This window comes from Electrophorus electricus, chromosome 2 (assembly GCF_041902795.1).
Source record: "Electrophorus electricus isolate QZ-2024a chromosome 2, ASM4190279v1, whole genome shotgun sequence".
In the NCBI taxonomy this organism is placed as follows: Eukaryota; Metazoa; Chordata; class Actinopteri; order Gymnotiformes; family Gymnotidae; genus Electrophorus; species Electrophorus electricus.
Window position 1 is genome coordinate 36,924,038 of NC_137498.1, and position 12,656 is coordinate 36,936,693.

Sequence of the window (12,656 nt, forward strand, 5' to 3'; positions counted from 1 at the left end):
CTCTCGGTACCATGACGTGATATTTAGAGTGTTTTATTGTATGAATGGAATGAAATACAAACACATACAAATAAGTAATTCTTACATAGAATTATAAGTAGATACATTTGCTAGCAGTTATAGCATATGCTGTTGCTCTCTAATCAGCAATCAGAACACTGCCCATACTTACCACATGACACTTTGTGAAGATTCAACAAAACATCCAAACTTCATTATTCAAAAGTCCACTTAAACCACAGATTAGCAATAATAAAACATTAGTACTCATAGGAAAAGCCTTCTAAGCAAGCAATAATCACAGATTCTGATGGATTCTGAGATACACTGTCCAATGTGCTCTCCCTAATTGCTTCTTGTTCCATTACTTCTTTTCTGTTTTTCCTGTTCAGCCAATAGGGGTCACTAAACTGCCAACAAAATTAACTGGCCTGGCCAGAACACAGTATCTGCACCAAAACATATAACCTGTGTATAACTATTATTTACTATTTCCTCAGCATAACTTGCAATTACTAGACTGAACAGACTGTCAAGAAACCTAAAATTTGTGTATTTAGGAGTATTGATAATTATTCTCTCTCGTCTCCAGTATGTAAGCTCACCATGAATGATATCTTTAAGGTCAATATAAAAAATCAAAACCGATTTGGACTTTATTATTTTGAACTGAAGTGGGTGAATTTTCAAAGTTTGAAAATCAGTGAAGAGGGGAATGATCATTAGATTTCTGGTACCTTACAGCCATGCAGAATATAATGATTCTCTCTATGCATGAATTATCCTTCGTTAGGGGGGGAGAATATTCAAGATGGGGCTTTCACCTACTAACCAAACCATGAAGAAATTTTCTTCTCTCCCTTAAAGAGCTTTCAAGATGTAAGAGTCTTCTAGTCTGGCAATAGAATCTGGTTAAATTGAATGTTGTATTCCTCTTACACAGAAAGTAATACCATGATGTAAATTATTATGCTGAGTTCTTGATAAATTATCCCTCAGAGTTTCTCTAGTTTACACTAAGACTGCTTTAGTCATAATGTAAAAGTATACTAGCATACAATATGCACCAGTGAGACAAAAATATTTGTTTCTTCCTTGTCAAAACTAAAGATTTAGAAGTTAAGATTTTTGTTTATTGAGTGTTCAGGAATAAGGTAATATTTTTGGCTCACCTACATTTTGCAAACTACATTTTTACATTACCTAAGTGCTTATTCAACATCCATGGTCATTAATTCAGGTCTAAATATATGAATACTGCAAATAACACTGACCTGATATAACAAAAGACTTGTCATATTCTTGTGCAGACAAATTATTGGAGAAAGTAAATAGACATCTGAAAAAAAATACATTTTTCAAATACCTCAGAAATAGATTTTCCCATTTTAGCAGCTGAGCATATTTGCATTTAATTACATTTTCACTTTCATACCTAGAAAGCTGCTATTAAACTAAGTGCCATTGGACAGGTTAAGCAAATAGTAGCCATTATCCTTTTCATGGCATCACCTAAGTGTTTGTGTTGAAGCAAACGATACCCTGAAATAAAAGAAAAACTGCTTTTAAACACCTAGGTAGGCAATTAATCTTCAATAAAACAACTGGAAAAAGAGACATACACAGAAGGTCCTCTGCAATTTGTATGAAAGAACAGAACCAATTTATTTGTTTATTTTTCTAACAGTGACTTTGGCACCACGTGCTAGTTCTGAAAACAAAACAGAAGAAAGTAAGAGAGGAGAGAGCAGTGAAAGAAGAGAGAGAAGTGAGAAAAAATGAAAATGATTTGAGAGGAGATTCATAATTCAGGCTAGGGCTTGAAAATGACATTTTCCAGTAATTAAGCTATTATGACTTGGCCTCAAAGTGCCACTGCAAGCGTGTCAGCTACTAATGGTGTTAATTATATACAGCAACCTTGATGTGGATGGAGGCTGATTAATGCAGAAATGAAATGGAGAACATACAAACTTGAACATCAAAGTAAAGGATTTTGTGAGTTTTGGGGCAAAGGAGCAAGGTGCAAGTGAGATTTAAGCAAAAATGACTTTTAATGAAGAAACACGACAAAGGGATCAACAGAGGAGTGAACTGAGGCCAAAAATGTAACAGAAAAATTAGAACATAAGCAAAAAGGTAAACATGAGCAAAAGACTGTCTGGTCTTAAAGTTCACAGTCTTGTGAAATAGGTTCTCATGAAGGCCAATGCAAGGCCAATGCAAAGCACTGACATGATGGTCCTGTGGGCTTAAATGAAGAGGAAGTAACGAAGTGCAGGTTTATGTGATAATTAGTAAATTTATGATTATGAATGTGGAAGTGTTATGAGGGACTGGTGATTCTTGGTTGAGGGTGAATGGGACTGTATGGATGATAGGGTGTGTGTTTGGTTGGGTGTGGGCTGGAGGGTGACAGATTTTCTTACTCCTTTTGAGCTGTCAATCTCCACGAATTGTTTGGAAGAGAACTACGAGACACTTAATCTTAATGAATAATTGTGTAATTCATATTTGCAAAAAAAATATTTTAGTGACTGTAATGTAAATATAAAGTAAATGTAATGGTCATCATAAAAATACTGACCCCTAAGACCCCTCTTACACAGTTATGTTTCTTCCTGTCAGTCTGTCTAATCTGTTATTACTGTCTTTCATAAACAAGCTCTTGGGCTGTCTATTTCTGCAGTCCACTTCTAACTCATACTAGATCAAACAGTTATGGGAGCTCAATGGAAAATTATAAGATATCTTAAAATATTCATTTCCTCCTGTTTTTAAAACTCAGGGTCTAGGAAATAAATGAATAAGACAAACATTAATCATTAAATTTCAAGTTATTCCACTGCACTTGGAAATCATCATGAAAAGGCAAAGTTGGGATACATCTGAATTCAGTGCTTTATCAATATAAATATCAATATGAATATCTATGCTATTTCTGGGAGAAGGATAAGTGGTCCAGCACAAGGTAATGGTCCAGATCTCACAGATTATTTTCTTAATTTAATGTCCATCTTAAACAGCATAAATAATCTTGATTAAGTCTTAATCAAAAGTCTTTAAAGTTAAAGCCCTTTTTTTGCATTTACTGGAAAATAACTTTCAAGCTGAAAGCTAATTAGTTGACCTTGTACTTTGGAATGTAGTTATGGTAAGAATGGCATTTTGTACTCTATTATGTGATTCCCTCATGGTAATTGTATTACCATGCACTCCAAGATGAGCCTCTTTATCAGAAAAGTAAAAATGGAAATTCTTTGATAAAAATCGCTTTTTAGCTAAAGCGAGGTTTAGACTGAATATCTTTCTTTTGGTATACTGTATAGCCTAATTCAGGCTTGGCATCTCTTTTACAGGCTTGGCCAGGCTAGGCTTGGCACCTCAAATAGAAGTCAATCACACCTGATCTGACAAATTTATCAACAAATTACATGCAGGGACACAGAGTAAAATAAATCATGCTTGGCCCAGTGTGTGTAAGCCTGAATTAGTTTCAAACAGTGCAAATTAGCCACCCAGCAGAGGGAGTATGCTCTCCAGCCAAGTCAGAGAAAAAGGTTGATTGTATATTTGGTTGTATATTTGCTGACAAGCAGAAAATGAAATGTAGGCAAACAGTATTCATGTTCAGCTTTATGTTGCCATTTGTAAGCATTAATAATACATATACTGGGAATGAAAAAAGTGGACATCGCTGAGAAACATAAAAAGACAAATCAAAACATTATTCTACAATACATATGCACACATGTGGCTGCTAATAATATCAAGTCATTTAAAATTCATATAGCACTAGGATAAAAACTGTTGAAGTCTTGTCATTTTTGATTAAATTGACATTTTCCCAATTGTAAGAGAACAAAGTTTGCCTTTGATGGATTGTATCTATCTTCCATGATGTTTAGTGCTCATGAACGTATGCAATCTGTATACAGAGATTCTAAGCTGGGGAAAGCAGCACCAGAAATCCTTTCTGCTACACACACACACACACACACACACACACACACACACACACACACACACACACACACACACACACACACACACACACAAACACAAACACACAACTCAGTCCAGAACTTTCTGACCGTAGTAATTCAAATTTCTATACCAGAGCAATATAGAATATGTTAAAATACTTATATTTACAAACATAATTCAGATCCGTGTATCTATCGGACACATTTAAAGGCAGATCCTTTTCTCGAATGAAATGCTGAACTGAACAGATCCAGACACCTGTGATGTTTTGCTTTGTTTTTTCTCACCACAGACCACAGTGCCATCTTTCACAAACTTTGACAAAAGTTGAGAAATTATAAAGCATAGTATGGCCTGATAATTGGACAGTCAACTCCATTTATCAGTTTATTTTGATGAATGTGAATTTAGCAATGAGGACAATACCTGGGAAAAGTACTACCGCAGCTACCAGGGATAAATTGAAAGACAATGCCTACATGGCCTTCTGAAATTATAATATTTATATAATGGGGAGTGACTGAGATGCGGATGCACATGCTGAGTAGAGCAAATGTTATTACGGGCAAATCCAGAATTGTAATCGTTAATACAGTCCATAGTGGAAGAGCCAGGAAATCCACAAGCACAGAGACAACCGAAGTACATAATTATGTGCACGAGACCAAAAACCAGCTATTTACAAAAAGCATCAAACACACCGACATGAACATTGAAGATAATAACCAGGCAAGAACAACCGGAAACACAAGTTTTAAATACTAAAGCTAACGACAATAACAAGGGGCAGGTGAAATGGATAAACGGAGAAAACTAAGACTAGGACAGGACAAGGAATGGAACAGGATAGCCAAGGGATTGTGACTAGCGGAGATGATTCGTGACAGTTTATTTCACTATACATGCTATGGATCAGACCATGGATTCTTTTCTCAATATAGCTACCTGATATTTTTAAGATCTACCTTGTAAAATACATCTTCCAGGAACGCATCAATTTAAAGGTCCAATTAAATTCTGGCAAATATTGAAAAAATTATCAGTAGATATTATTATAATGGTAAATATGACAGGGAAAGATATACATGGAAAATAGGGAAATATACACATGGACATAGCTAACTGCCCAAGGCCAAGAAGTGTGTCATAAATGCTGAATAATTCCAGATATTATATAGCTTGGGAGTTTTTTTTATTTATGGTATAATAGGGAAATATATACATGGACCTGTCACAGGCAAAGAACGTGCAGGAAAAAAGGAGGAAGCAATCACGAATCTTCAGCTGAAGAGTTTAATGAAATGAACAGAAATGAAACATAACCTTCAGGTAGTATGGCAAATGAGGCACAACACACATCACCTGAGTGAGGCGATGCAACAAATCAACACAGGGAGAAACGTGCAACAAAAGATAAAAACATAAACAATGCCATGTGCAAAGTCACCGCTGCATAATGGAGGCTACTAGCAGGAACAACAGGACCATGAGCTGGGAAAAAAAGAAAAAAAAACTTTTGAAAATACTTTCAAAATGTTTTTGAACAACACAAAGCTGCTGTACATATTTTAGTTGATATGCGCCATGTTCACTGAAAAATTATTTCAGGAATGAATGTAATAAATTTCAGGCAAAACATCTAAGCTATTTCTCTGAGAAGTAGCATTAATAAATTAACAGCTTTCAAAGTTGCATTCTCATTACGAAAGATTATAACTTGGTGCAGTTTATCTTAAAGTCTTCTAGTAATACCGACAAACAGATTCTACAGAAATACTTAAGTAGTGGTGAAATGTCCCCCTTTATTCCTTTTTACTATTTCCTTATCTTCACTCATAAATCCACACAAGCTGATAAAAGGCCAGCTGTTGTTGGCTGTATTTGCTCAGGCCTATGTATTATTGAACAAACTGATTTTAGTCTCAAAAGTAATATCTTCCAGAATGGAATAGCACTAAATGGCAATCACTTTAGGCCACTTGCCAGTGGATTAATGTACTTCAGAGTATCCTCTGATTTGATCTTTGGCTCATGGCAACAGCTAATCCACTGCTCGAGAGAGACCAAGAACCTCTCCTAAAGGGCAAGAATTGCTTTATCTGGGTCAGTCAACATGGCTAACTGCCCAAGGACAAGAAATGTGTGGCATCATAAAGGCTGAATTATTTCAGATATTTCTGAAATACTTGATAAAATGGTTTATATTAAGAATGTCATTGGTATCTTAGTGGTTAAGGTACTTGACATGTAATTGCCTGTTCAAGCCCCACCACTGCCAAATTGTCACTGTTGGACCCCTGAGGAAGGCCCTTATTGCTCAAGTTGTACTCACTCATAATTGTAAGATGCTTTGGATAAAAGTGTCATGTAAATATATATAGTTTGACAGTTTTTCTTTTTTTTGCACCAAATGACTTCCATTTGATTTCACTGTCACAAACAAATTTCCAAAGTCTGAACTGAATCATGAGAATTTTGCTGGAGTCGTGGCATGCTCTCATCAACTCGATCGTTTGGTGTAAGATGGTCATTATAGCTGTCTTAAGATAACTTTTCTCTTGTTCTCTTGACATGCCAATAAAATGACCTGTGTTTAATGTTTTCATGGTTATCATGTCACTTTAGTCTTTTAAAAGTATTTTCAGAGTTTTTTCAAAGTCTTCTACAGTATGGTTATAATAAGACAAGTAGCATTCAGACAGTACTGAAAAGGAATTTGGTGACATTTGGTTATTTATGTGTTTTAAGTCCTGTTTTGACTCCATGCTGACTCAATTAACATAGCTCTGAAACCTTCTTATTCAAACATGAATGAAAATCCTGATTTATTCTGAGACCCTTCGGCTTTACTCACTCCCAGTCATCATTTCACAAAGCTTGCATTTTAGATGTTCAATAGTACACGGACATTCACTACCTCTATTCTCCTTACCACTGTCTCCTCTGCTATTGTCTTCATGTTGGAAACCCTCAACGTCTGACTCTTATTTTTCCACAGTTGGTATAACCTACTGACTAGCCTCTGATACTGCTGCCTTAGCTTAAACTCTGCTCTTTTGCCATCTCTTACTTCATTCTGTCCTCTTGTCTTCAAACCAGTGAACCTCCATTTATTGGCTGTCTCGGTGTCTCAGATCAGAATGAACACGGCTGCAAAGACCTAAAAGGAAATGGCAAACATCCAACTTTCAAACAAAGTGGGCTGTATCTCTTCTGCCATCACTAGAGCAAGTGTCAAATTTATTCTACTCAGTCATTAGTATGTGAAGATTTATCTTGCTCAAATGACATTCCACTCATCTTCTCTTAATAATCATTCCTAATCTATTAAATTTGATTTCATATCAATGTGCACATTAATCCCAACATTATTGTTTCATCAAATAATCCCATACAAAAGTGAAGACAAAAAATTCACTAAATAATAATTGGATAAATAAACTAAATTCTGCTGTTTTTTTAAAAACTAAAAACAATTAAGTGCTTCTCTTTATTTTGAAGATTTTCTACTGATATCCTGAGTTTCTATATCAATTCATGTTGCGTACAGATTCATAAAACACTAATACCCAGCCTTACAAAAGCCTTTATTACCTAGATCTCTCACTATATAACTACTTCTTAATTAAGAAATAAAATGTTTAATGAGGTTACAGTTCATATTACAGAGCTGAACATTAAGGATGTAAATTGAGATTCACTATTATATACACTATGGCCACAGATCATATCCTGACTGAGCATTCTATCCTTTCACTGCAGTACTAAAATGGTAAAATGTTAAAGATGTACTAAAAATGTAACATCTGTAACATTTTGCATTCCCAATTTATTTCAGTATTAGACTCTAGCTATTAGTCATATACTTTTAATCTCACTTATTTTACTCTTGATCCCACTTTGATCTCACTATAAACTCATTATGAAATCAAGTACAATACAATATTGTTTTAGTAAATGAGCAGAAGAATAGTTAATCGAGGGATGAAATAAATGCTAATGAATGGAAAAAGTGAAGCTTAAAATTGATGCTGATGCAGTATTAGAGATTTCCTTCCTCTAAGCATTTAGTACATCACCAGCATTTTGTACTAAAACTGTTTCTCTTGAAAGGTGTAGATATTTATTGGAGGTAATGAGGCCAAAAGTGATACCCACACTGGTGTTCAATATAATCAAGATCTGGACCCTTGTTAGGTTTGTTTCTTCTTAATTAGCTGACTTCCATACACTTCTGTGCAACATCACTGGCCTGTAGCTAACCAGGGAAAAATGTGACTTGGAAGAAAACAGTTCTGTGGTTCAGTGGAAACCATGTAAGTTTGTACATTTGAATGCCGCAGAAGAAATCATCATTACATGCAGCTAATTCCATAATTCTAGGATACCTTATAGTTATTAATAATTGAACAAAAGTAGACATTTACCATAATTGATTCATCAATAGCTATGCAAAAGGTGTGTAAAAATAATTGCAGTTATAGGAAAAACAACTTTTTTTTTTTTTTTTTTTTTTTTACTGAAAATACATCATATAATCTCTATATCTCTAAAATAGCATTGTGAGGAACTGTTCACCACAGCCATTATTATTATTATTATTATTATTACTCATTCAAACAACTTTGACAATATATGGACCACTGACTCATTAAGGAACACCTTCAAATGTTAATGCAGGCTCATCTTTATCACAATGATTTTTTTCACTGTATTAGAAACACATTTACCCTGATACTGTTGAGTGGCAAGCTCCTGGTCACAGTCAAAGAAAGTCCACTTTCTCTGCAATAGGACAGAGCTGTATGGTAACGGTCAAAGAGTTGGATGTGCATTTATTTTTGGATTAAGACCAAAAGTGAATGGAAGTGAATAGATAAGCTCAAATCTGGTGGCATGCTATAAAAAGTAAAGCTTGTGGGTCTGGAAAGTGTTTAGTATGTGGAACCTCGATTTGGTCAATTATTGTTTAAGTGGAACCAACCTTATACAGATACTAGAGGTTGGTGTCCAATCCTGTCTAAGACTAAAATTCCCTTCTTCATTTTCTTGGTTCAGATGGCACAAATCTCCTATTAAATCCTCTAAAATACTCATGAGGAGTACAGTCCTAACATCTTATTATAATATATCATTTGATATATGATATATTATATATACTGATATATTAAAAGTACTATATATTTTTAATTAGTACCTTTAATACACTGATCCACAGTACACAGTACTAGACATTTTCATTTTCAAGTCACTTTATTTCTATTTATTATGTAGAAAATTCTTCCTAAAGGTTCTAATCTACAGGACTACAGGGCTGTCAAATGAATATTAGCTACATATGTGGTCACATAACCAGAACAACCATATCTGTTTTTATATAGCTATAGTTGATTTTGCATTATATTTTATGTTTCCATCCAATTTATGTATTTTTATCATTTTTATCATATTTTAAAATATTTTATTTACAAATATAAATTTAAAAAACCTGTGAAACAAATTCATAAAACATAATTAATACACATTTATATGCATTTAATTGTAATTATTGTTCTCTAAATTTACATTTTAACTTTCAGAAATGTTTTGTAGCCTATATCAATTAAATATCCTCATGTAAAAATACCTAGGTCAGTGTTAAAAATATTATCAAGCTAAAGCCTGGCTAGAGTAGAAAAGAAGACAGTAAAATATGTTTGTTTGTTTCAAGACAGCCAGTGCTGTTCAGATAGCCAGTGGAAGTTTATTCTGGACAGTGAAGAGTCTTGATGCTTTGTGGTTGACATCGACCAACTATGTAGACTTTAAGGCAGAGTGGTACAGACAGGAATATGACTAGTGCTTTTAGGTGTGTGGGAGCTGGTCCAGCTTTGGCTTTGCAAGCAAACATTATTGTTTTAAATCTGTTGCTCTGGTCTAAACCCTGTTCAGTTCCAGATTTTATGGTTCAAATGGTAGTGATGAAGAGGGATTTTGGCAATAAATGCTGAACTGCTTAAGTTTAATTGCTTGTGGTGTCAGTCATAGTCAATGTGCTAGTCAATGGCCCATGGATCCCACAGGTTCATTTCCCTTAATTGCACTACATGTGCCTGGCCCATGCAAAAGTCTGTCATCATTAAAATAATAAGCAATAGGAGGAGGAAAGTAAATATTATAGCAACAAAAAATGAAAAAGGGACATGCAAACTTTATTCTACTGCACTGAGGACTGTTACTGTTTTGTGTGATGCTTTATAGAATTTTCACTCCTGAAAGAATATGATGGCCCTAATGAAACAATTTAGATCATATAGAGCATTTAGGCCATAACTGCAAGACACTTTAGTCAACTGCCAGAACATTTCACTCTTTTGCCATTTATCTCTTAAATCCATACATAAAAGGTGGGTGATGGTAAAAGTTTAGGTTCCAATAATCATACTTGAATAATCAGAGTTGCAGTCAAAAAGTAAACTGGATAAGCCAGACATTCTGGTAGCAACTCACTTCAACATAAAAAAATAAAAATAAAACATGACCAGGCTATAGGTCAGAAGTGCTGAACAATTATACTGGTAAATGAGATCATAATGACCAAAGGGTATTAGAAAGTTTCATAGATTGCACACTAATATAACTCATTGGTTCATGGGATACAACAGCTTATATAAAAATGTTTCTTCTTTTTATGAATGGGAAGCCCAAGATTTCTTTAGCTCATGGCCCTGGCTTGCATCTTATTCTTTGTTTGCATTTTAGCATGAGTCAGTTGAATCACCACAATAATTGAACTTTTAATAACCACTGGGATCTGACAGTCCTGTGATCAATGCAGACAACAAAGTGCAGAGAGCTTTTATCAGAAAGGACTTGTTTCAGACCAAACATCTTCCTGAAGTTGATATGCTGTTACCCCAAATCAGACATCTATCCAGTACCCATGAAGTAGAGCATTCACTAAGGTTATTGGTGAATTAGTGATTAGAAATATCTATAAGTAGAAATATCTCTACTTTCCAATAATTACCAGTAAACATGGTGATTATACTGGCATGTTAAAAAGCATGGAGTAAGTAGTGCACACTATCTTAGCCAGCCAGTTATAGCTTGCTATGACACATTTTTTAGGCATGACTCATTTACATTTTTTACATTTCCATTTACAGTTATTTAAATTTCTACTTTCATGAGTTCTAGCTAAATTTGCTACTGGGGATAATGCAGTATCAATATGATTCTGTAATTTCCTTTATGTACTGAACAAAACACTATAGCACAATATAATTTTTTTATACATTTATCTAAATCACTATAGTATTAGAAGTGTAAAGATTCCAACATATACTGAGAATTACACAACACAGTTGAGCTTTGGTGCAAACCATGTTTAAATGTTAATACTAAAATCAATTTCTCCCTTTTAAAGTAAAAGACAGTCATGTCTAATTATAGATTCATTCAAATTAATTCCATATAGGTGTAGAGGTTTTAACACATATTGTCAACCAGAGTTGATAAAGTTAATTGGGGCACCATCCTGATTAACTGGTAAACATGCATAAAAATCATTGACTAAGATTCTGCTAAGCACCAGAGGTATAGAGTTCACTAGAATCACTACAGTAAAAAAATACATAACAGCATAACCAAACCAAAATTGACCCAAATGAGATGTGTTGTGGACCAAAATGGCTAACTAATAAGAGAAAGAAAACACAAAAAAGAAAAATTGCTTGTTTAAGTAACTTATGAGAATGACCAACTAGACAGTCTACTTATCAAATGACAAACAAAGGAAACTTATTAAACAAACAAGATTAATGGTGAGAGAGCATGGCTAAGGTATAACAGGAACACTAATGAGAGAAGTAGAAACTGTTGTGAAACAGCCAGAAAGAGAACTAATTATAGGATTGAGGAGGCTCCATCGCAGAGGGGAGGAAAGAGTTACTGAGCTAATTTTGATATATAAACAGATGTGTTGCTATTGATATCAACTGATACCATAAAAGAGGAAATGATTGTCCTTACAACGCGTTGGACTCGACCATGTCAAACCACCTGGGTGGCACTCAGAGAGAGTGCCCATTTTCCATTTAAACCATATAGATGGCACTGACAGTGTCTGATTTCCTTCAAACTGTCTGGATGGCACTGGGATGGAGTCTGTTTTTATATTTCAGGCTTGACCCTGCACGAGCAATATAGGCCAATGATGATGAGACAATTAGACATCTTGAGCTGCGGGATTGGATTTTTTGGAGCTGGCTCAGTTAGAGAGTCCTAGGCCTTTTAGGGTATGCCTTTCAGAAGTAGGAGTTTTGGGTATCAGTGGTCATGCATCCCGTCCTTGCTTTTGATGAAGATTCTAGCATGGTTTATTGCCACAATCAAAACAGTAAGGTGAGTTTGATTCATATAAGCTGTGCTAAGCAATTTCAAATGAACATGATCTAAAATATAATAAATTAAGCAGAACCAACAAAACCAAATACATATATAAAAAATAAAATAGGCAAACATGTAATTTGAGCATGTTCAAACTGCTTGGCAAGAGACTATTGACTTATTTTTAAAAAAGGAAAGTTTTAACTTAAGTCTTAACTTCTCTTCACTGATGAAGAAGTGTGTGTGTGTGTGTGTGTGTGTGTGTTTTAGTCTAATTGGTTCATATATGATTTCTAGTA

At 34.6% G+C, this 12,656-nt stretch overlaps 1 long non-coding RNA gene across 1 annotated transcript in view; it reads right to left on the reverse strand.

The window, feature by feature from the left end:
* Window positions 1-5,139: 5,139 nt before the first annotated feature.
* LOC113571793 (uncharacterized) overlaps window positions 5,140-12,656 on the reverse strand; it is a 29,387-nt gene continuing 21,870 nt past the window's right edge. The window contains exons 4-5 of the long non-coding RNA XR_003410029.3: window positions 7,058-7,147; window positions 5,140-5,478 (exon numbers count right to left, since the gene is read on the reverse strand). This is a non-coding gene — a long non-coding RNA (uncharacterized LOC113571793). The remainder of the gene's footprint in view (window positions 5,479-7,057; window positions 7,148-12,656) is intronic.